General features: G+C 35.7%; 1 protein-coding gene and 1 long non-coding RNA gene across 2 annotated transcripts in view; one reads left to right on the top strand and one right to left on the bottom strand.

Moving 5' to 3' along the window:
• Nucleotides 1–1,099, top strand: part of LOC134647718 (uncharacterized) — a 235,435-nt gene extending 234,336 nt beyond the window's left edge. Inside the window, exon 3 of the long non-coding RNA XR_010096858.1 lies at nucleotides 971–1,099. This is a non-coding gene — a long non-coding RNA (uncharacterized LOC134647718). The remainder of the gene's footprint in view (nucleotides 1–970) is intronic.
• The window catches only part of LOC134647652 (rho GTPase-activating protein 7), a 357,578-nt gene that overhangs the window by 266,732 nt on the left and 64,050 nt on the right, over nucleotides 1–26,796 (bottom strand). The window lies entirely within an intron of this gene.

Below are 26,796 nucleotides of genomic sequence, written 5' to 3'. Positions count from 1 at the left end.
CGCAATAATGTGGACATGATTCCAAATTTGATTAAATAATTAATCATCATTATTTTTTTACCTGAGATTTAATTTTGTTCAGAGTCAGTACACTAGCACTTAAATATATTTTTGGTATAAAAAATTAGTACCTATAGAGAAAATTTGAAAACATATACCTACTGATTATTTTCTGTAATAAATTTACATTCTAAGAAATCTTTGTGTTATTTATTTATTAGGAATCAAAATTAAACCTTACAGGGATAAGTTCGCCTTTGTACCTTTATTTCTGTAAATATTATGTAAACCTGTGTCGTGTACAATAAAGTGATTACTACTACTACTACTAAACCTCAAGAAATTAATTAATTGATCAATTTTGGAGTCATGTCCACATTATTGCGAGCAATGCCGCCAATTTGTCCGATCTCTGATAATTAGGTACCCATTAAATTAACTCACCCTTTTTACATATGTGTACAAAGGTACCTACCGACAATATGCTAGTCAAAAGATATCTTCCCCTTTCTTGTCAATGTTTATCTTTCAAGATATATAATTGTACACCCTCTTTTTGTTTTTGTTTTTTTTTTCTGAAAGCCTTATTTTTGCTCTACCGGCGCAAGCGAGGCTAGCTTACTAAGTAATCTCACATTTTTTTTTAATTTTCCAAAAAAAGGATTAAATAAATTATTCTTTTGGTCTTAAAGTTTTATTTTCCGTCACTTATACATACTGCCCTATTAAGCCAAGTAGCGCTATTTCAAATGAAAATTCATTGCTAGTTTGTACTTTAGTTTCTATAGGTGATAGTTCCATTATCAAAATCATAATTATGTTATTGAAATAATACGCTATTCGGCTTAGGAGGGCAGCATAGTGTACAGTACATTGTGATTTTTGTTGAAGTGTGCAATAATTTACGTTCCCAATAACAAAAAGCGGCCAAGTGCGAGTCGGACTCGCCCATGAAGGGTTCCGTATTTAGGGGATTTATGACGTATTAAAAAAAAACTACTTACTAGATCTCGTTCAAACCAATTTTCGGTGGAAGTTTGCATGGTAATGTATATCATATATTTTTTTTAGATTTATCATTCTCTTATTTTAGAAGTTACAGGGGGCGGGGCACACATTTTACCACTTTGGAAGTATCTCTCGCGCAAACTATTCAGTTTAGAAAAAAATTATATAAGAAACCTCAATATCATTTTTGAAGACCTATCCATAGATACCCCACACGTATGGGTTTGATGAAAATTTTTTTGAGGGAACCCCCAAAATTTATTGTTTTTTTCTATTTTTGTGTGAAAATCTTAATGCGGTTCACAGAATACATATACAATACTTACCAAGTTTCAACAGTATAGTTCTTATAGTTTCGGAAAAAGTGGCTGTGACATACGGACGGACAGACAGACAGACAGACAGACAGACAGACAGACATGACGAATCCATAAGGGTTCCGTTTTTTGCCATTTGGCTACGGAACCCTAAAAATGCTGGGTCTTGTCCAAAATAAGTGAAAACGTGCCTCTAAATGATATGCATATTAAAAAAATATTTCATAGCCTGAGGAATGCATGTAGAAAACCAAACATGCACGACAAGTCTAACATTGCATGATCCACGATCAACTGGCAACATTGCTCAACCTCGCTGACCTCAGGTTCGCGATCTCAATCCTGAGCGGTCATCACTCAAATCTGTCAAGGCCAGGTGTTAATTATCTTTTCGGGTCTTAGAAAGAAGAATTGAGCATATAACCTTGAGCGATAGCCTCTAATATAGATTATCCATTGTGCGATGGAAAACAATTCTTATTTATTCTAAGTTTGTTTGCGAACTTCTTTAAAACATATCTGAATTGAATTGCTACAAGTTTAATTTAGATGGAAGATTGCAATCAAATGTGGTCTGAATAGAATGAAGTCAGCGGCTTGTTTCAGAAAGCTTTAAACGCCATTGGTTCCTATGAAACCAAGCCATTATGTACGAAGGGATTTGCTGCTATATTCTAATAGCTTAGTGACCGACCACGTGTACATGGAGGACCAGTAAAATGTGATCTCAAACTAATACCTACATACAGTCCAAGTTGTGAGATTTTAGCTTGAAAACTTATTGAAATATTTCGTAAGTACGGGGTAAATATGATTACTCCTAGTTTTTTGTTAAAGTAGAACGCCATATTACATATACATATTAAAATACGTGAGTGAACCGTTTTTAATATATTTAATATGTCCGTCTCACGTAAGAAGAACGCTGTAGATAATTTGAGGAAAATAGAAGATAAAAGCGTAGATAAAACTAGAAGCTCTGAATTAGACACCATTCGGTTAAAATTAGATGTCCAGGTCCAGGCGACCCCTGGATCTTTTACGATTCAACCAGCAAATGAATTCAGACCTACGTACTTATTCTGTGACCGAGGTCTCACTTATGCTGGGCTACCTGAGGCGATTTCTCGGTAAGCGTTGGTATACGAGCCCCTGCCAGCCATATTGAGTCCGCCGTTAACCTAGCATTGGTCGCGGATTATCCGGATTTGGACGCTCTGCCTACGAGCAGAGCAATACATGGTAATAATGTTCAAAGCTACTTACAAGGCGGCTGTAACAAACATGTCAGTGTGCAGCGTATAAAGTGTATGCCCCGGTTTGGTTCACATTGCACCAGGTAAAGGTAAACATTGAAGAGTTAGCGAGAAATTTGTGCTGAACTCAAATTTATATCATAAAAAATCCGTGCCAATTTTGTAAATCAACCAATAAAGTTTAGTGAATTCATGCATACTCTTAAACAGACCAATTAGTGTAGTTTTCCGAAAATCATCCCTGCTAAATGATGTTTAATAGAAGATTTCGTCATCCAATTCATGGGCATAAAGTCCAGTTGGAAGTCTTGATTTACATAAAAAAAATACTTATGCTTAATTACGTGCGATTAAGTCCCGTTTAGTTAAAATAATGTGTGAACATCGACAACGGTTAATTGCTCAGAAATCTCGGAATGCATGTTTTTTTCTTATTTCCACACTAAATATGTTATAGACATAAATTCAATGTTCTCTACAAACCATGACCTAATTAGAAATATTAATACAATAGTAATAGCCATTTGACAAATTTTCCTAAAACAAACAACATTAACTTAGTAATGGCAGCCATTAACAATATAGACAAATATTCAAATTAGGCGCAATCCAAACTTGCATCGGTAAAAATAAGCCACTGTCCACATTAAGACAGCACAATAAATAACAAAACAACGTTATGAATACACATGACAAAAAGTCAAACTAAACAATCTACTTACTAACTTTGCATAAACTAATACCAGCAACGACTCCGCAAACAGCACGAGATAACTTTGTCTAAACTATGGAAGGATCACAGTAAGATGACACTGAAAAACCTTAAGTCGACGAAATAAAGGCTGCTATCGTTTGATTGGGGTCATTGGCTGGTGCGGTCGTGGGTGACTTGGTGGCAGATGGCGCGCTGACGAAATCACTGTTTGTTGCGTTTTGTTACGCATTCCAAGTTTGTTGACGTTGTGACAGCTGTCAGATTTTTGGCGGGAAGCGCTTGACCTTTCTAGATGGCGACCTGTACGAAACGTTAGCACGTTTCGTTATGAATGTTAAACATACACGTAGTACCTTGTCAGTTATTAAGGACAAGCCCATGTGGCAAGTGCGCCCTTTTAGAAGCATGGGTTGAAAGCAAGACAGAAAGTCACATCCACTTAGGCCTATTATCCATAGTCTTACTAGCATGGATAACTATTATTCTCCTCTTTCGGGATTCAGTTCTGATCTAGGCTAAATAGATTCGGGTATCAACAACGCGACACTTACCTACCTTTCTTGCAAAGCCTTCCAAATAATTCTACACACGAGTTATGTCTATCGGTTGGTGTTACCCGCTACAATAAAAGCTGAGAATAAACGAAGCGATAAATCAAAGCACAATTCCACAAGCAGTGTTGCCACTTCGTAACCATAAAACGTAATTGAATAATACCGGCCACAAGACCGACCGCGAATGGAAGCTGCCATAAAAATTAAGAAAAAATATTCCGCATACCGACAAAGGTGTTTTATTATGGCAATGTTGTGCATTGTTATGTTTACGATTTTAATACACCTTAGCACTGCAGTAAATGAATATGTGGGCATTGTGGGCATTTACATAATCGAATGAGGATAAAACAGGACGGGTTCGAATAACTGTTGGCAATGACCTAATGATAAATACTTACCTGATACGTTCGCTATAATATCAATCGATTTTCCTTAAGCTGTAGCGCCTGTATCTTATGATAAGGTGTACCAATAAAGAGTATTCTATATATCTATTTTATTTATCTATTAATAACAATTATAAATGAGATGTGACCAGTGTTACGTTACGCTCTATGCGAGCCTATAATGATCGCTCTTATCGCAGCGTTAGTGACAAATTAGTAACAAACAGAAGCTTTATCTTATCACGTGTTAGACTTTAGCGCCACCTTAATATTGACACTCGTATTGTGCTATGATTGCATGCAAGTCGTCAATAATCCCATCAGTCGTTGAGCTTATTCCTCGTGGGAAATTTGTACATGCAATTAAGAGGATAAATCCATAACCGAGTATCTTATGTACTAAACAACGGCCAATAACTAATCAGATTTAACCGATAGCAGGGATATGATTAACGTGTCACATGATATAGTCAATTTTAAGATATGTACGTAGATAGACAGATATGAGATAGCTATAGGGTTTATATGAACTTTAAATGAGGAACACAATAACACTCCAAAAATAGTTGAGACCATATCAATTTCTCGCCTGATATCTGGGGGCACGGTAGTGCCCCCGCCAAGACGAGCAAAGCGAAGCGCAAGGGCACTACCTACCTTTTCTCGAAGCGCTTCGTCGTTTTTTTGAACCCTCTTAACTTGGCTTTGGATTATACCAGATAAACAAAACTCTCGGGATATGATGTCAATAGTGGACTTATTAAGCATAAAAAATTTCAATTGCATAGCTCTTATATTTAAGATTTTATTAATGTCTAAAAAACCCCGATTTCGTCACTGACTCACTCACTCACTGTTGATCATCAAAACCTCTAGGGTACTTCCTGAAGTCCTAGGAAGCTGAAATTTGGTATGTGAGATAGTATTAGTCCACAAACAACAAAATAATTCAAAAACTTTAAATTATTTGCCCCTAAGGGGGTGAAAAGGGGGGTGGAATTTTGTATGGGAAATCAATAGGTAACCGCGGAACCGATTTAGCTGAAATTTGGTATGTAGATAGTTATTGTTATGGAGAAGGATATAAAATAGTTTCAACCCCAAAATCACCCCGTAAGGGTGAAAAGGGGTGGAAAAAGGAGTTAGGGGAAAAAGGGGGTTGAAGTTTGTATGGGGAATCAGTAAAAAGCAGATTGTATATAAAATATGCCCCCAGGTACGTATTTCAGGTTTATTAATAGTAAATCACCCGCAACCCTTTAAATCAGAAGATTGTCTTAAGCAACTTACAAAAATATGTGAAATCCCACCAAAAACATTTTCATGTAAAATGTTGCCAAGACGAAACCATAAGGCTCGCACTGACAAAAAGTTATCAGATCTCTTGTAGAGCCAAGCTTCTAACTCTACAGGCCCTACCTTCACAGACTCTACACCTTAGTCAAAATATGTGGCTTGGCCGTTTCATTATTACAAGAACTATATTATAATAAAAAATAATGAATTGTGAATACATTTTTCACCTAACGCCCATGTGACGAAACGGTTAAGCCACATATTTGGACTAAGGTGTAGAGTCTGTGAAGGTAGGGCCTGTAGAGTTAGAAGCTTGGCTCTACAAGAGATCTGATAACTTTTTGTCAGTGCGAGCCTTATGGTCCACGAGCCAGGCGCAAATTTCGTCAGTCATCGCCTCCCGGGTGAAAACTCGTATACTGGTTAACGGGCATATATGATGAACCCTCGTGGACGTCAGCTGCCGCTACGTTGGTGGGTTGAGGAATGGCAGCCACCGAAACACGTAAAAAAAAAAATTTTTTTCAGTCATCGCCTCCCGTTTGATACTTAGTCAGATGAAAGTTTAGGTGCTATTGTTAATAAAAACAATCGTCAGCCGGTTGTATCGCGGTGGAATCACCGTCAGCTGTACACATGAACATGTAAAAAAAATTTTTTTTTTCAGTCATCGCCTCCCGCTTGATACTTTGTCAGATGATAGTTTAGGTGCTATTGTTAATAAAAAAACTCGTCAGCCGGTTGTATCGCGGTGGAATCACCGTCAGCTGGTCACATGAACATGTAAAAAAAAATTTTTTTTTCAGTCATCGCCTCCCGCTTGATATTTTGTCAGATGATAGTTTAGGTGCTATTGTTAATAAAACAAATCGTCAGCCGGTTGTATCGCGGTGGAATCACCGTCAGCTGGTCACATGAACATGTAAAAAAAAAATATTTTTTCAGTCATCGCCTCCCGCTTGATACTTTGTCAGATGATAGTTTAGGTGATATTGTTAATAAAATAAATCGTCAGCCGGTTGTATCGCGGTGGAATCACCGTCAGCTGGTCACATGAATTTATAAAGCAAATAAATAAATACAATCTAAAATTTAAAATAATTGGTTTCAGTCATCGCCTCCCGTTTGATACTTTGCCAGATGATAGTTTAGGTGCTATTATTAATAAAAAGAATCGTCAGCCGGTTGTATCGCGGTGGAAACACCGTCAGCTGGTCACATGAACATGTAAAAAAAAATTTTTTTTTCAGTCATCGCCTCCCGCTTGATACTTTGTCAGATGATAGTTTAGGTGCTATTGTTAATAAAACAAATGACGATTTGTTGACGAGCCGGTTGTATCGCGGTGGAATCACCGTCAGCTGGTCACATGAACATGTAAAAAAAAAATATTTTTTCAGTCATCGCCTCCCGCTTGATACTTTGTCAGATGATAGTTTAGGTGCAATTATTAATAAAAAGAATCGTCAGCCGGTTGTATCGCGGTGGAATCACCGTCAGCTGGTCACATGAACATGTAAAAAAAATTTTTTTTTTCAGTCATCGCCTCCCGCTTGATACTTTGTCGGATGATAGTTTAGGTGCTATTGTTAATAAAAGAGATCGTCAGCCGGTTGTATCGCGGTGGAATCACCGTCAGCTGGTCACATGAACATGTAAAAAAAAAATATTTTTTCAGTCATCGCCTCCCGCTTGATACTTTGTCAGATGATAGTTTAGGTGCTATTGTTAATAAAAAACATCGTCAGCCGGTTGTATCGCGGTGGAATCACCGTCAGCTGGTCACATGAACATATCAAGCAAATAAATAAATAAAATCTAATATATGTTCATATCAGTAATCAGTAATCAGTAATCAGTGTGTTTATTGCTTTCATAGGTTATACAGGTTGGTACATTTTATTGGTTCAGCTATGAAACCCTGTAGGGCACTGCAATATAACTTAAATCTAACTTAATTATAATGACTTAAAGCTATCTCTTATAATGACCATGCGATCGTGCATCATAATTATTATTATAAACAGTTACAAATATTTTTAAGTTGCGATATCTAAAATACTATGCTAAATACTATTACTATAATTAACTATCTAAGAACTCTTGCAGTGTGTAAAAGCAGCTGTCTAATAAATATTCAGTAATTTTTCTGTTAAATACAGTATTTATTTCTTCGTCTCTAATTGTCTTTGGGAGTTTATTGTACACTTTTATACACATCGCATGTGGACTAGAGGCGTGCATTTTTAGATTAGATTGCGGCATTGGAATTCTGTCTCTAGGGCGTAAGTTAATATTTCCAGGGTTCTTTGCTGCTGGGAAAAACTGGTTATACTTTCTTAAAAATTTACATAGTTCTAATATATACAAAGATGTCAGAGTCATAATTTTGAGCTTAGGAAAATGTGGTCTGCAACTATCTGGTTGGTTTATATTAACTAGGATCCTTATACATTTCTTTTGTAACAAAAAGAGATCATTAACATTTGTACTATTGCCCCATATTATAATACCATACCGTAGCCACGACTGGGCGAATGCGTGATAGGCACAAAGAGCTGTGTTGAGATCGGTATGTTTTTTTATTTCCATTAAGGCATAGGTAAAGCTTGATAGTTTTGAAGCCACTTTTTGGATGTGGAGTTTCCAATTCATATTTGTGTCAATTTCGAGTCCAAGAAGGTTTGACGAGTCAATACATTCCAAAGTCTGGTTCTGGTAAATGAAATTTATATTTAAATTACTTAATATGACCAGCTGACGGTGATTCCACCGCGATACAACCGGCTGACGATATTTTTTATTAACAATAGCACCTAAACTATCATCTGACAAAGTATCAAACGGGACGCGATGACTAAAACCAATTATTTAGGTTTCCGTGCCTTCGCTTGAACCACTTACGAGATTGCCAGCGCTCGGCTGCTTTCTCTTCAGTACCATATAAGCCGGCAAGGCCCTTAGCGGTGGTTCAAGCGTCGGCAGGAACCTCAATATCCGTTTTTTACCCTTCGGGGGAAAAACGGTTCTATTTAGGTCTACGTGCCTTCGCTTGAACCACTTATGAGACGTGTTTAAACCTCTGCCGGCGCTGGCCCGGACGTACTGTGACTGTTAATATTTATGCAAAAATCACATAATGAGAATATGGGCCTGAAATGTATTCCGTATTGACATAATAAATAAAGGATTGATTGCGTCATCCTTTAAGTAGATTTTCATCATTTAGAATTATCGATATATGAGGTTATTCTTAGCACTGACTTGCCACAGAAGATAAATATTGCGACTATAAAAGTACTTGAATTTTTATATAAAACAGCGGCTTGACTTTTAGTTGATTTACCTTTCCTTAAATGATTATTAAAATCATAATCTTATATGAACCTGCATGTACTATCTTACGCAAATAAATTCATTATGAATTATAAGTAGGTACGTGTAGGTTGTACACATTTTTGTGTAACCACTATCTGAAGTAGAAGTTCTGATGCTTGTAAAGTAAACCTCATCAAGTGAATTTTACATCATACCCATTCAGACTACCTCTGATGATACAAAAACCCACTAGGTGATAAAAAGGTTTTGTTGTATTATGTAATGGTATTATTTCACAAAAAAAAATATTAATAAAATACTACTTGTCTATTGCTTAAACACAAATAATGTCGGCTCATCCAAAAAACTATTTTAAATTTGTTACTAATAGGAAAAGCTTGGGTCCTCTCTGGTTTAACGTATTCTATCAATTTAATATAAATGGTAAGATGTATCATTGGTCAGATGTAATGTAATATGTTTTTTAATGTGGACAAATACCCAAATATTGTCAATATTTAGACAATAATAGTTAGATAGATAGATAAACCATTTATTAGCTTGCCACAATACACACATTGACAGAAAAAACAGAAACAATATATAACAATATCAAACTAAAACTAAAATCAGGAACAAGATGTATCAATAAATGTGCTGTGTGCGTTGCAGCAAAACAAAAGGGTTCTGGCTCAGTAATACGCTCCACTCTTTCGGGTGAAGCACTGATAATTCTGCTAGAACCCAGATCACGGACAGATTATCGAGTAAAAATTAATAATACAAAAATATTTAGAAACTTGCCTATTAAATAATAATTAGCTACGGATTGTGTAAAAGTGTGGTGCCTGTTAGTGTATATGTAGTATGATATCAGATGGGGGATAGAAAACGGCCTACAATAATATAAAGTATTGTACACATAGGTACAGACTAGATCCGGTAATCTGCAACCAAATACCCGTGCGGAATTCCTATATTTTGTTTATTTAAAAGGTATATTTTAAAATGAAACTTAAAAGATTGTTTTGTTTTAAGACATCTTAATGGTGGAGGGATATTATTCCAGCACTTGGTTGCGAGATACCGGAAGCAGCCTGTAAAAGCGACAGTTTTGTATGGGTGTGTTTCTAAAAGACAACGCCTGGTGGCTCTAGTACCATGTCGTCTGTGGAATGAAGAAACGTGTATTTTCGAATATAAATATTCCGGTTTTTTGTCGTTCAGGACACTAAACAAAAGACTTGCAAGGTGTAGGTGTCTGCGAGATGTCATATTAAGTATTGAAGCCACACACACAATACCCCAAGTCATATTAGTTATTGACTTGGTGTATCTTTATATCTATGATACTGTGCGTTGACTTAAGGTACCTCTATAGGATGTAGTATCGGTTCAGTTGAAACTATTACTAGGTAGCTGAGAATTGTTACTAGTTAATAACGTATACATTAAATCGTGAAGTGTATTGTCTTCTTCACTTCTGACGCTACTTTTAGGCAGAGGAGTGCTCGATTCGAAATAATATTAAATTATTTTCGCAAATAAACACATCATGTACATAATTTCTTACACATTTACGGAATATGTTGTCCTTATGTAATGGGCTATGTAAAAATAAAGCTGGTATACCTAGTCAATAACTATTAATGTCTACATCTAAATAATGTCAATATTTGGGTATTTGTCCACATTAAAAAAACATATTACATTACATCTGACCTATTATCACGTTTCCGGGTCTATTGATACTGCAAACAGCCCTATACACGCGAGAGAATTTAGATAAATACCCCAGACGGGCCGACAATAGCGACCGGATTACACGATACGGACAAAAACTAGCAGCGGTGCCCCGTAGCTTAGCAAAGAGAGCAAAAACTATACACGTCATGGGCCCCTCCGTGTATAATAACCTTCCAGCAATAATAACAGACGCACCTAGTTTGTTACTCTTTAATAACAAACTTAAAACTTGGCTTGTTGAGCGGTCGTTCTATAATATAGAAGAATTTCTGACTGCGAAATATTAACGTAAATGAATGAAAATATAAAACTACGCAAGTAGCGAATCAACTTTAATATTTAGAATACTTTGTAATTTTTGTTTTTATTATGTTATTTGACAAAGGGATGTAACGATACCGATACCGATACGATATATCGGCCGATATAATCGGCAGGCCGATATATCGGCATCGCCGATTTAAATACACCCGAAATCATAACAAAATGTAAACAACCCACAGTAAGGTATTTTATTGAGCAAGAATATTCTTCACCTCAATTTTAACTTGATATGTCAAAACTTACGTAAGTTTTACTACGATAGATTACTTACTCAACGTAACAGTGAAGCTGCTATAATCGTGCTATTTTGCTAATAGGAATATATTTTTCTTTGTTTTTATTTTTCAGTTTTTCACACTTCTTAAAATCAAATGTCTATTGAACATAAGTATGTTTTATGCATATAAAGGATATAATTAATAATTTATTTCAATAGTCAATAGTCAAAATATACTTTATTCATGTAGGCCTAGCAACAAGCACTTATGAATCGTAACATACTTATAAATTATCTTAAGCTAATTATCAGAGCAATTTATTGATGTTAGATAGTGGTTACACAAAAATGTGTACAACCTACACGTACTAAATTCATAATTTATTTATTTGCGTAAGATAGTACATTCAGGTTCATATAAGATTATGTCTTTAATAATAATTTAAGGAAAAGTCATTCAAGTAATAGTCAAACCGTTTTGTTTTATATAAAAATTCAAGTAGTTTTATAGTGGCAATGTTTAACTTATGTGGCAAGTCAGTGCTAAGAATTGTCTCATCTATCAGTAAATCCATATGATGAAAATCTACTTAAAGGTTGACGCAAACAATCCTTTATTATGTCAATACGGAATAAATTTCAGGCCCATATTCTCATTATGTGATTTTTGCATAAATATTAACAGTCACAGTACGCCCGGGCCCGCGCCGGCAGAGGTTTAAACACGTATAAGTGGTTCAAGCGAAGGCACGGAGACCTAAATAGAACTGTTTTCCCCCGAAGGGTAAAAAACGGATATTTAGGTTCCTGCCGAAGCTTGAACCACCGCTAAGGGCCTTGCCGGCTTATATGGTACCGAGGTGAAAGCAGCCGAGTGCTGGCAACCGGGCGGTATTATTACTTGAGTGGCGCGATAAATGTCGCTACTAGTTGATGAATTCGCTTGATTATGTCTGAGTTAGGGCTTGCAATCCCGATATCCGGATATCCGTCCAATTTAATATCCGTATTTAGATTAAGTGATACTACAAATTTTAAGAAAACTATCTTAAAAACTTTGAAATTTATAATAGTATTCACGTTTTCGGTTGATTTTATTTGTTTGGATACATTTTTACGTTATATAAACTGTTTACTCAATGTTTAAATATTACTCCTTGATTGCCGACTCTTCGTCGATATTCTTATGCAGATCGACCTAGCTCCGTAAAAGTAACTTTGAGCGTACTTTGTACCGTGTTCTTGTCAAACATGATTTGCTGTTATTATTGTTAGCGTCCGAATACTTACGTTATTAACAAAGGGCGAACAGAACTAAAACGAGTCCAATGGAGGAGGACTTCGGTTGATATTGAACTACCGAACGAAATGCAGTAGGGTTTAGCAGACGATAAAGAAGGTTTTAGCATTTTCTATTTGAATAAATCTGTAATGAAAACCTTGATTGACTTTAAATGCAATGTAAAATCTCAACAAGAAGAGACTGGTCTAACACTTAGAAGATATTCGATTCTCTAAATATTATCAAAACCCCTATCAAGAAATGAATTTCGCAGCGCAGACTGCCAATATTAAATTGAGGGTTGAAGTATCGCCATAACCTAGTAAATTATTACTAACTAGCGACCCGCCCCGGCTTCGCACGGGTAACAAATTATACATAAACCCTCCTATTGAATCACTCTATCCATTTAAAAAAAAACCGCATCAAAATCCGTTGCGTAATTTTAAAGATCTAAGCATACATACAGACAGACAGACAGACAGACAGCGGGAAGCGCCTTTGTTTTATACTATGTAGTGGTATAGTTTGTATCACCTGTTCGAAAAACCATATCTAATCTAGTCAGGCAATTAAAGGTTGTGTATGAAATCTTTGCCGAAATTCATTTTTAGTTTTTGGAGAGTATAATTTAATTTTGCCATTACGTGGCAAATCAACACAATAATTCGTAGGTACTAACTTAACTAACCTAACTTCACGCGCGGTTACACCAGCTGTATGTTTGCACTTGCACATCAACTTCAAATCATCGGCGAAAAGGTACTAGGTACTAACTTAACTAACCTAACTTCACGCGCGGTTACACCAGCTGTATGTTTGCACTTGCACATCAACTTCAAATCATCGGCGAAAAGGTAGAACGCCATAAATAGCTTAATACTTGCTGGTATGCAGCCTTGTGTACGTAATAGTAGTTTATGTGACTGCTACATAATGAGAGGCATTAAAATACGAGTGTGGGTTTAAGAAACGAACGGTAGTGAGTTTCTTAATAGGATCACACGAGTGTTTTAATACCTAATTATGTACAGTTACATACACTACTTTATCTAAACACATACTTAAAACGAATTAAAAGATCAAATGGCGGTGAATGAACATTTTTTCAAGCATGTCACGCATCCGTAGTTTTTTTAAATTACTAGACAAAAGAATGAAGTCCCTAATCTCATGTCACTCGAGATCAAATATCGTGCGGTTTATAATAAAAAAAACATACTAAATTGACGTTTCGTATCGATAACTATTTTAATACCTATATGGATACTAGAATAGAGACCCACTTGAGTATTGACTGCTGTTCCAAATTTAAACTCATAACCTTACAACAATCTATAACATTATGTACATTAAAGTGCAAATTTTCCTATTACCACAGATAAGAAAGTTCTCATAGTAAAATTAGTTGTAATAAAGCTGGTCATTTCCTACGGTTTCTGAACGCATTATAGAGCACTAATGACATGTGTGTAGATAAAATTGTATTATATTACACTTTTTATTAAATTCATCTGGGTTTTATGAAATAAAAAGTAAGTATTCGAATTATCCGTTTTATCCGGATATCCGTATACTAAAATAATAAATATTCCAAATATCCGGATACGAAACATGGGCGGATATCGCAAGCCCTAGTCTGAGTTACAAGGGTGTTATCTCGTAAGTGGTTCAAGCGAAGGCACGGAGACCTAAATAATTGGTTTCAGTCATCGCGTCCCGTTTGATACTTTGTCAGATGATAGTTTTGGTGCTATTGTTAATTAAAAAACACATCTGGATCACATGAACATATATTAGATTTTATTTATTTATTTATTTGCTTGATATGCTCATGTGACCAGCTGACGGTGATTCCACCGCGATACAACCGGCTGACGAGTTTTTTTATTAACAATAGCACCTAAACTATCATCTGACAAAGTATCAAGCGGGAGGCGATGACTGAAAAAAAAAATTTTTTTTACATGTTCATGTGACCAGCTGACGGTGATTCCACCGCGATACAACCGGCTGACGATTATTTTTATTAACAATTACACCTAAACTATCATCTGACAAAGTATCAAGCGGGAGGCGATGACTGAAAAAAAAATTTTTTTTACATATTCATGTGACCAGCTGACGGTGATTCCACCGCGATACAACCGGCTGACGATTTTTTTTATTAACAATAGCACCTAAACTATCATCTGACAAAGTATCAAGCGGGAGGCGATGACTGAAAAAAAAAATTTTTTTTACATGTTCATGTGACCAGCTGACGGTGATTCCACCGCGATACAACCGGCTGACGATGTTTTTTATTAACAATAGCACCTAAACTATCATCTGACAAAGTATCAAGCGGGAGGCGATGACTGAAAAAAAAAATTTTTTTTACATGTTCATGTGACCAGCTGACGGTGTTTCCACCGCGTTACAACCGGCTGACGATTGTTTTTATTAACAATAGCACCTAAACTATCATCTGGCAAAGTATGAAACGGGAGGCGATGACTGAAAATATTTTTTTTTTTTACGTGTTTCGGTGGCTGCCATTCCTCAACCCACCAACGGAGCGGCAGCTGACGTCCACGAGGATTCATCATACGTAGCCGTTAACCACTATAGGAGTTATCGCCTGGGAGGCGATTGGTCATGGAAACCTGTTCGTGGCTCGCGGTCTATTATGGTTTCGTCTTGGCAACATTTTACATGAAAATGTTTTTGGTGGGATACATATTTGCTGAATCCCTATAGTAGTTTATGCAACAGTGATATAATAAGGGTTCTTAAAATTCAAGGGTCGAAGTTACAAAACGAGACGTAGTCGAGTTTTGTAAAAAAAGACCCGAGAATTTTAAGAACCAATTATGAGCTGTTGCATACATTACTTTTTCTATGACAGCTGCAGCAAAAAAAAAAAAAAAAGTTATTATTAAAAAAAAGAGTTATTATTAAAAAAAAAGACTTATTATTTAAAAAAAATTGAGTTATTATTTAAAAAAAAAGAGTTATTATTGTAAATGAAAACATACCTCTTTCAATCAAGATGATCGGAACTTGTATCTTTAAAAAAAATAAAGCAGTTGTATTATACTCATAAGATGACTGCTAGCAGTCATCTTATGAGCCTATAGACAAATCATTCAAATGACATTGCTTTAGATATCACTGTCAGTCATTTAATTGACACATTTAAGTGCTGGAGTAGAAAAAAGTAAAAGTGTATCTAAAGAGGATATTTAAAAGTCAATGATCATACATCACACGTCCTTGAGACATGTTCGTGTGTGCGCATCTCGAGTGTTTAAACTGTTTAATCGCCGTGTCAAATTGACGGGCAGGTGACGTAACTTCGGCCATCTATGGTCAAAATAACTTGGTTTTGTAAGTGAAAATGCAGCGAAACAGTAGTGAAGGCCGGATTCGAACCGGAGCCCGGATTGCGAATCCGGCCTTCACCACTGGAGGGCTTCGTCACTTTTTCTTTAATATATGACATCTGTTTCAGATTATAATTTATATACAGTGTGTAAGTCAAATACGGGCAATAAATTAAACCAGATATAGAATTTACCCGTCTTATCATTAATTAAGATGTTTTTTTAAGTTACACTTAATTATGACCCCGTGATTAATTTTTTCCACATGTACCGAGCAGCAATGTAATGTAAACATTAAGAAACAAGATGATAATGACATTACGAGATACGAGCTTTTCATAGTAACTGCCAACAAGCGTTGACAGTTACTTTAAAAAGCTCGTATCCCGTAACGTGTGTGGTGTATTACATTGCGGGCCGAATTATTTTGTATGGTTATAATTTTCAATGCATTTCTAAGTAAAATCTATCTCAATATACTTTTTAGGTCCTATGCTAACCACCGTTTAAATATTCGCCCGTATTGGATTTACACACTGTATAGTAGTGTGACTGCTTAAAAAACACAAATCAAAATATTTAATAAAATGTTTTATTCCCAAGGTCCTGTTGAGTAAAACTAACGCGAATTTCTGTAAAAGTTTGAAGTCGGCAAAACGCAGCTCGCGAGCCGCTCGGGCGAGGGCTTCGTCACTTTTTCTTTAATATAAGTATGACATCTATTTCAGTTTATAATTTACTAAAGAGGCTTTGTTAAGTTTATGAATGGTCTTGCATCTTTGACTTACTGTGATTTATCGTAAACCTGTAAGTCGACTCCCAAAACTTACTACTGATGTCTGCTGTCTAAAATTAAAGATAAGTTTACACTTCGTCCGCACAATGACTCTTGTCAAATTGACAATCAGCATAAGCTTTGTGCTGTCAATTTTGACACTTGAACCCAACGTATTTCGTAATAGCCACGGCCATGTATCAATTATCTACTGTCAGTATATCTATTCGAGTGTATGTGTTAAGTATGACGTAAGATGACTGCTTGAGTTGTGAGAAACTTTGATTTTGTTTAAATAAAATATTTAATGTTCTGCTTGTCATTCGAGAAGGTTACCCGATTCGATACGTTCCGAGGAATTTGGTTGTTTATAGGTTCCTATTAAATGTTAACAACATATTAAGATCAGATCAATATTCTCATACAGAGATGAAAAATACTTAATCGAAGCCTTAATAAGTCGCGCTCTTATCATAAATAAATACAACTTTGTTTAGGGTTTTTGAAAGGATTACAAACTGTTCATGCTCATTACAGAGGGTGCATAAGGTGTACCTAAATATGGATGCATAAGGTGTATAAAAAATCAGTAACGATAAAAATGTAAAACAAGCCAATATTAAGGTATATTTTTTGGTATGAGCTTCAAATTATCAACGTAATCAACAAGAATGTACTAATTAATTAAATAATAAATCAATCAATTTTAACTATTTTAAGCCTGGCATTTGAGCTCATCGAAACTTTGCGCGTTTAACCTCACTGTGGCAAAAGTTTAAAAATTACATACCTACCATAATCATGACAGGTATCCATCCTACCGTGGTGTACAACTAGCAGAACCAAAAATTTACATATAACCAAAATCTATTGTTGCCCGTGGTTACGCTGTCATCGGCCCAAATACCGCGCTCGGTACAACAGTGCTTCGTTGTGCTTTGAGGAAGCGCGTTTTTCGATGATATAGGTCAATATGGAGCATAGTGTTGGGGGAAGTCGATAGAAATTGGAGCACCGCACTTACGAGGTTTATCCGAAAGTGAAAAAGCACCGTGAAGTTGAGTAATACTTATATGTGTCGTTTGTTACCCGGATGCTTACCTGTGAACAAAACAGTTTGTTACAATAAGACATTAATGAAAACAAATAACAATAGTATAAGAGGTGTATTACGACAAATTGAAGTAAACACTAATTTTGTTTCTAATATTTTTTTAATCTGAATTTTTTATTGGTTTTAAATTATATTTGATTATTTTTTACACTGACGTTTGTAGGTATGTAGTTTATTTTTACAATAATTCAACTATGTTGTATTACATTTTTGTCATTTTTATTTTGTGTTAGAATTAAGAATTAACATGTACATGATTTGGTGACTTACTGTAAGTTGTGTGTGTGTCTTGAATAAATGAAATGAAAACGAGATTATATTCCTATAGTGTAAAAAAATAAAAATAAAACAATTAGTTATCGACAACTATGCCCATCCCTACAAGTTGCATCATAGTAAGCATCAGCTAAGATTCGTTCGGTTACGGTTGAACTAATTTTACTTCGTTTTGTTTTTTGTTCGAACAATGGAGCTTGAGGCCGGAAAATTATTTATTGAGGACACGAGGCAGTTTCCTTTTATGCGGCAGTTGGTTAATAGAAAGTTTGGTTGTTATTTTCTGTAAGATTTTTGTACTGACATACGTATTAATTTGTATTAGAAAAAGTCGCACTTTTATTCGTTTATATTTATAGATTAAGGTAAAACTTGTAATCTACCTACAAGTTGTTAAATCCAATCCTGTCACGTCTTTAACACTCTTTAGAATATACCTACTCATTAATGTAATTCTGGACACAGCCTCGTAACGCTCGAATACCTATTCAAACACTTCTAATTGATCAAAAGCTTAATGACACCATCAATACGGAACCGATTTTATAAATTAAACGCTACGCTTGACCGATTTGGATAAGGTTAATTCGTTTGACGGATGAGTGTTCCGTTTCAACTTAATACTACAAACTTTAGTATTTCAGTTCGTCTAAACCCTACTTCACTCAAACAAAGTGACTTACAGCATTTCCTAACTGCACGGATAACTTTGTGTTTTTTAAAAGGGACTTTCTGTTTCTGTTTTAAATTTCCTGTGGAACATGTGTACCAAATCATACTTTGGGATGGCCTATTTAGCATTGTTTAGGCTAGGATAGTGTGATTCTTGATTTCCGTGGTTTGAATTGGGTTGACGTTTGATATAAAGCAAGTGGGTGCGATTTAAATACCCGAAACCAAGGATACATCGATTATTTCACATTAATTTACATTGCTTTTAAGAACAAGTATGTATAATTAAAATGCCTTGATAAAAATCTTGTCCACAGAACAAGTAGAATGGCGATGCGAGCAGGGTACGTGTCGCCGCCGGTTATGAGCAAACGCTCGCATGCTAGTACTCGCCCGCGCTGACCGAAAAACGTAAACATGCCTTTTGCGCCACAATAACGTTCAGATTAAGAAGCCAGACATCAAATCTGTCTAAAGGAGGCGTATCCATTCACCAGGCACATAAATTTTTACTACCGTTGCGCGACTTGCGCGAGAAATTTGGAAATGTGGAGAGGAACGAGCGGCGACACCGGTTCCGATACTAACTGCGCGCGATAGCCGTTCTATCCTCTTTAATATGTTCTGTGATCTTGTCAAAGGGTAGAGTAGGTACTTATGAAATATAGATGAGGTTGAAATACATGAACAAAAGGATCGCATAATTGTACTTATACCGCTTTAAGTATTAAGGCAATATAAATACAGTTTTTGAACTATAATATTATGAAAGGCAAAGGAAAATATAGTTCGGAATTTTGTTACATACTTAAAGACATACCTAAGAGCAAGACGCAAAAGGCAAATTTTAGGTCGGCGCGCACGTCTACAGTGGAGCAAAGGTAGAGGAAGTCATATGGTATTTTTCTTGTATTATATCTCGAAAAGAAAATGACTACAGTTTTTTTTATTCTACCATTACAGCAGTAGGACGTATATGGGCTTCATATTATTATTACTGACAATAATGGTTTGCCAGACTATACAAAAGCCTTGAGGTAATTTCTGGAGAAAATTGATTTCGTTTAACCTTCATTTACATTACTTCAAAGTCATAAAAACAAAAATGTAGTCTACGACAGTTCAAGTACAGGATATGTGTAATACAAAATTACCATTTTTAGCAGTCCAAATTTTACGAAATTTACAAATAAGATCGACTAAATCAGTGCTTCACGCGCGTTTACCTAAACGTCCATCATAAAAACAATCATTACTAACTTAGTGAGTCTGTATTCAAAAAATTGATCTGTACAAGTTGAAGATAAGAAGACGTGCTGATAGATATGAGTACTTGTTATTTCTATTACGTAACAAAAGGTGTACAACTTCTTTGCCTAAATCTATCAATTTTACATTTTTGCGGCTAAAATCAATACCGGCCTCTTAACAATTATACACTATAATTCATAGTACAATGACGTCGTATCACGGCCGGGTGCTCCAGACCTTCCCGCGGCCAACTGTGCCAACATACTTTGACGTCGTATTGTCGTATTATTGAGCAATGTATGTTTATGTCTCGTTTTATATTGTAGATGATTCACCTTGCCTTTTGTATTACCTTATTTAATTGTGTCCGGCCTCGTCCGCATGACATTTTCGATTTGTAGGGATAAAAATATAGACTAGACTGTCTATGTTGATTCTGTGTCACATGCCAATTCGAGTTATAGTTATACAACCTGTTTCCGATATGATACTGATGCACTAACAGTTTTTGATCGAGGAAATTAACTCGAACTGGCCAGTTAATCAAAAACGCTTGGTGGTGGCACTATCAACTTTTCCTCATAAGCTCATAACTATAAAATTCTCATATATGTATATGATTTGGTACACATGTTATTTAAGACAATTGAGCAGTTTTTAGGAACTACATTTTTTTAAAGCAAATGTAATAATATTACATTACACATATTATGTATTGTTTAGCCTTCGTACAGCTTATCGTACGAGGGGTGTTCAAAATATTCTCGGTATGAGAATGAAAACAAACAAGTACGAAAAGTTTGATATTTTTATTTTTCAATATACTCCCCCCCTATGTTCATACACTTAAAAGATCGATCAATTATTTTTTTTAATCCTGCATAAAAATATTTTTTATCTTTGGTGTAAAAATGCTCCTCCACTGCCGCCTTCAATGCTTCATCATCGGAAAATTTATTTCCACGCAGATCCTTTTTAAGATTGGGGAACAAAAAGAAGTCGCTGGGGGCTAAGTCCGGACTATACGGTGGGTGAGTAATAGTTTCAAACCCACATTCAACAATAGCTGCCTTGGCAATATGAGCAGTATGGACGGGGGCGTTGTCATGCAGAAGCATAACACCTTTGGTTAACTTTCCTCGCCTCTTTTCTTTGATTGCATCCTTTAATTGACGTAGAATGTTAGCGTAGTACTGTCCTGTGATATTTACACCTTTTTCTTTATAATCGATCAGTAATACTCCTTCACAATCCCAAAATATCGTGGCCATGACCTTGCCAGCTGAAGGGATGACCTTGAACTTCTTGGGATGAGCTGAACCCTTAATGTGCCACTGCATGGACTCTTGTTTACTCTCTGGGTCATAATGATGAACCCAGGTTTCATCTCCAGTAACTATTCTTTGCAGCACCTCATCAGGATTTTCACCGCACAGGTCAATAAAATCGGAACAACAAGCTACACGCATGTCTTTTTGAAGCCGAGTCAGCATTCGCGGAACCCATCTTGCACTTACTTTTGACATATTAAGATGGTCATGGATAATATCATGTACGGTACCAATAGAGAGATTGGTTACTTGTGCTATAGATTTTACCTTCACTCGACCATCTTCCAATATAAGTTTTTCCACTTTATCAATATTTTCTTGTGAAGTAGCTATTACAGGCCGGCCAGGTCTAGGGTCGTCTTCAACACTCTCCCTTCCATGTTTAAACTCGCTTGACCACTTTTGAATGGTAGATAAAGAAGGAGCAGACTCACGGTAAACACAATCCATTTCCTCTTTTATGGTTTTTTGATTTTTACCCTGTTTTGTCAAGAATTTTATCACGCATCGATGTTCTAATTTAGTTAACATTGTCAATTCCCACATGATGTTCATGTTTGTTCAGCAATTGCAGAAAAACAAAAGAACATCTCGGTTCGAATTATACTTTTTTTTAATGTCAATGAATAAACCTTAGCGGCCAGTAACGAAAGAAATTTTAGAAGAGGTTGTAAGATATCAATACCGAGAATATTTTGAACGCCCCTCGTATATATGCATCCAAACAGTTTTTGTCTTGTTTTCCACTATAGATATAAGCTGCGTTCGAATAGCTTACTCTACATGCATAATTTATGTACTTTAGCTTAAGAAGCTCCAGTACAAATGGTTTTCGTGGCTTATCTTTGATCTTACTACATTAAGCTACCTTCGCACATTTTGGTGTTAGATCAGCAATTAATTCACTTGGGCGTTTGCGTAAATAAGTGTCACAGTTTCTTGTTTTCTAAGAAATGTAATGTAACACGAATATTTGGGCAAATACGACTAAAAATGAAAAACACGAAAAACAAACATCCAACCATCATAATAAAATACCGATGCCGTAACTGTACCGTCGTCACCATTCATATAACATCATTTAATTTTTTTTTTAATTTAATTTATTTAATACCACAAGAACGGTTACAGTATACCAATTACACCAATACCAATTACACTTGCTACTATACAATCATCATACTATACATCATACTATCATCGTCTATTTGCATAGCTTGATGGCGACCTTGGCAAAAAGGCAAAAACTGCGGAATGGCATACCTTATACCTGTTTGTAAAGGTATGTTCACATTACATAAATTTTACTTTAGTGTTATAAGACGAGTAAGAAATTAGAATACAACTTAATTAAATTATTTTTTCTACTCCCGTACTTTTATTTGTCATTTAAAGGGTCGTGCACACACCTTTAAAACCCTACCTTATAGTTGTCAAGACAAGTCTTTAGTCTATTCCCCAAAAAAGAATTTGTGCATACACGCAGTATCTTTTTGGCGATTTTACGATACTTCGTGTAATGACCACTTAAAAAATATTGAATTAAATACAGTGTTGCCAACCTTATTTTAGATGTCATCTCTGACAAATAAGTGAACCATAGACAGGGGGGTGTCACTCCGCAGTTTAGCTACATTTGGCCGGCGCGCCCATCGGACAGGTGTATGGCAGTGGGCTGCCGCTCGGCGTGCACGATCGATAGTCGTGTCACGCGGCGCTCGCGCAAAATTGAAAATACACAATGGCTTCGAAACTTACTTCCGTGAGAATCAGACATACTTACTATCTCCGGATAAAAAATGTATGTTTACATAATCAACGTTTGTAATTCCTACATATTTATCTTAAAAATAATAAATCAGTGGGTATAAAGTCAATTTTTTATTCGGTGATTGAAATGACAGTTCATAGTATGACATTTTATGTTCATACTATGAACTGTCATTTCAGTCTACCGAATAAAAAAATAGACTTTAGGTATAAAAACTTGTCAAGTGATAACCCCGTGCCGACACTCACAGCTCGGTCATAAAACTGCGGCGCGCAAAGGAGATTCACGGTTCATGCGCGGTTATAAGTTTCAATTTTGCTTGCAGGCGGCGATATAGGTGTAATTTTATACCTAAATCTGTCTTTTGTGAAGGAGTGAATTTTCTGTACGGTAGTACTATTAGTTATTCTGTGCCATAGACATGTTTTTTTTTATTTCATTCATTCATTCTTTTCCCGCCCGTACCCTCCATCTTTGCTACTTGTTGAATTAAACATATTTGTTAAATTTACAATTTTATTTAAAAGTAAGTGCTTGGTCGTAGAAAAAGTATTGTATGCAACGTTGTTTAACTGAGTCAAAAAATACTCTTGGCGTCTTTATTACTCACGCCACTCGCCTTTTTTGACCTCTCTTTTTAAACAACGGTTGCATAAAATACTAATAATTATAGCGATACAATACAATCCTTGAGGTACCTAGGTAAGTTTGTTAATTAAACCTAAAGTATCTACTTAAGTAAGTATAAAGTATATGCAGTCGGTCTACTTCATATACTCTCTCCACTAAAGAGCGTGAGAAATTCTCCTATTCGTTATTATGTACTTATTTACTAGCAACTCCATTACAGAATTACTTTAGTATTTTACTGACCCATTCTACAGCTAACTGTATTCTGAGCTGTACCTATTTATATTGTAGGTATGTACAAATTGTTAAAAGCAGACTGTTGTGGACTGGACTTAACTAGTAAGATAAGGGAATAAAACATGTCAAAATTTAAATTCAGAATTTGTTTCCCAGAATATTCTGGCGTGACCCTTGTTTCGTTGAGATGGAAGTTTTTGTTTTGAAATATTTATGTTTAAAATTATTTACGGTTATTTAGGGACTGTGAAGTTTTTATTTTAGGGGATAACTTATTTTGTTACGGGGCTAATGTTATTATCATTATCTGAAACAGATTTTGGAATGAGGTGAGTAGATTTATTTTTGTGATGAATAGGCTGGGTAAAGAATATATTTAATAAATTGATAAAGTGTAAGTGTTTCAAGATTAATTTCTTGAATTTAATATAAAATACTAATAAGAGGTCATACTCGTATTATAAACCCCACACATTATTGGAGTATTATCGGAATACGTAGATTAAAATCTACTAGTAATATAAAACAGTCAACAATACTATTCTCATCAGTGTTCGGTCTCCTCCAAGACCACCTATTCCATGTTTTTGAGATAAAACAGATCAAAGCGGCAAGTTTAAACGGTTTGATAGTTGATTGAATCATAAAACGAGCTATCGGATATGTTTTCAATAACTATACTGTGTGTGGTCCGATAACCTATGAATTAGATGGTCAGTTAGCACTAAATAGTTTAGACAAAGCACAATAAATTTTAACATTCGCCGTGTAGGTATATATATTGTTCTTTTGTTTAAAGAATTTAAATGCCAGAATTCAAGATGTGATGATTCACAAACAAACAGCTTATTGTTATAATTAATTAAAAGGAATTATCTAAAAATGGTCAAGTGCGTGTAAGCGCTGGTGGCCTAGCAGTAAGAGCGTGCGACTTGCAATCCGGAGGTCGCGGGTTCGAATCCCGGCTCATACCAATGAGTTTTTCGGAACTTATGTACGAAATATCATTTGATATTTACCAGTCGCTTTTCGGTGAAGGAAAACATCGTGAGGAAACCGGACTAATCCCATACGGGCCTAGTTTACCCTCTGGGTTGGAAGGTCAGATGGTAGTCGCTTTCGTAAAATCTAGTGCCCACGCCATTACTGGGATTAGTTGCCAAGCGGACCCCAGGCTCCCATGAGCCTTGGCAAAATGCCGGGACAACGCGAGGATGATGATGATGATGGTCAAGTGCGTGTAAAATTTATCACTATGGGGATTTCTCCTTAACCATTAATTTTCGTTGAACATAAACATAGGGGTCAAATCGATCACTGGCCTTCATTTGATCCGTACTAAACGCGACACCTCGTTTGATAATCGATAAGCAAATTGACTATCTACACCAATTTACAACATGCATCGCAACTAGATTCCTTATTATTTTCCCCATCAGCTTGTACAACTCAAACCTTCACGATATCAATAAGTTACTTGAAGCATCACTCGCTAAAGCCAATAAAGTATAAAACATCATATTTCCTTAGGGAAATTCTATCTCTTTTATGCTACGTTTTATGAATGACGCTGGCATTGAGTTAGAATACGAGTATAGTTAATGAGCTCAAATGTCAATTGGGTTACGTATTTGGGTCGCCTGGCGACGTATGTGCTGCTATGCTGTGTCAAAATGTCGTATTTCCATACGAATATCGTAGCAATATATTGCGTTTTGTCTCAGAAGGGTTGTAAGTAGGTGTTAGTGACACGTTCGTTGATTGAATTGTTTGGCGTTTAATAGCTGTGAAACACGTGACTTGGCAAGGGCTTACAGGTTCCCCCGCTTTCGAAACGAAACGGTAAATAAGTTATTCATTGTTATTATATAATAGTGATATATACGTACCTATGTATAAAAAATAAGATATCATCCATTTGCAGTACCTAAATAACGAATAAAATTAAGGAGAGGCCAAATAATTGATAAAATTTTGAATTACAAATTTTGAACTACAAATTTCATTTTAGCTTATGCCATGCCCATGCATGCATTTGCATTGACATCAAAATATTACTTTTATTATGACAGGAGAAACAGTAAAAAATCTTAAAACATTATAATGCTCCACCCTGAGAACTTGCTGGAAGTCGAAATTTAATCGCAAAATACAAATAATAAAATAAAAGCGTTGCAAAATTTATGGACTATACGATGCCCTCTTGACCGCTGGCCGAAATGAAACATACAAAATTATATTTCCTTTAAAAACACATGTGCTCTGAACCCAATATTCACAAGTTGCTGCATCTTGTATAGTCTTTCGTATCATCCATCGTCCAAATGAACCTTATTGCAAAGACATAAGACAGCATATGGTCAGTTAAGAATAGGTATTCGTGTTAGGATACATAAGTAAATCACTTCTAACAACTAATGGCGTTATTCATAAACGTTTGTCAAATGTAACAAACCGTTGATAATCGTTTGGCCCTATCCGTCATTTTGATATTTCTGTTTGTTAGAAAGAAACAAAATTTAACAGAAGTTTGTAAGAGGTGGCTAATTTTATTAATAAGGTGTTCCGCTAACTTAAAGTAGTAGTAAGTCCTGAAAACGATACTAAAAGTGGTTTGGCTGAAAGGTAAGAACATAAACATAATGCATTAACTACTTATTCGTATTTTTAGTAAGTATTTGTCTATCATACACAATTAGTATCTTTCCGTACCCTAAATAAGTAGTACGCACATAGTAGTAGTAGGTACTTACCTAGTCTCCGTACCTAAGTAGTAGGGTATTAGTATTATAAAGCATTTTTGTGTTAGTACTTTTGGATATTTTGAAAATGATCACAATCAGCTTGGTGAAAAGACTCCATAATTGTAACTTTTCTCAGCTTTTCTCATTGTCACTGTAACCGGAGCCGCGTGCTGCCTGCGCGATGCGAGTACGCCGCCGCCGGTCC

The sequence above is a fragment of the Cydia amplana genome, chromosome 1, assembly GCF_948474715.1.
Source record: "Cydia amplana chromosome 1, ilCydAmpl1.1, whole genome shotgun sequence".
Lineage (NCBI taxonomy): Eukaryota > Metazoa > Arthropoda > Insecta > Lepidoptera > Tortricidae > Cydia > Cydia amplana.
The sequence above is the reverse complement of the archived record's forward strand: the minus strand, read 5'-3'. Positions and strand labels throughout refer to the sequence as shown.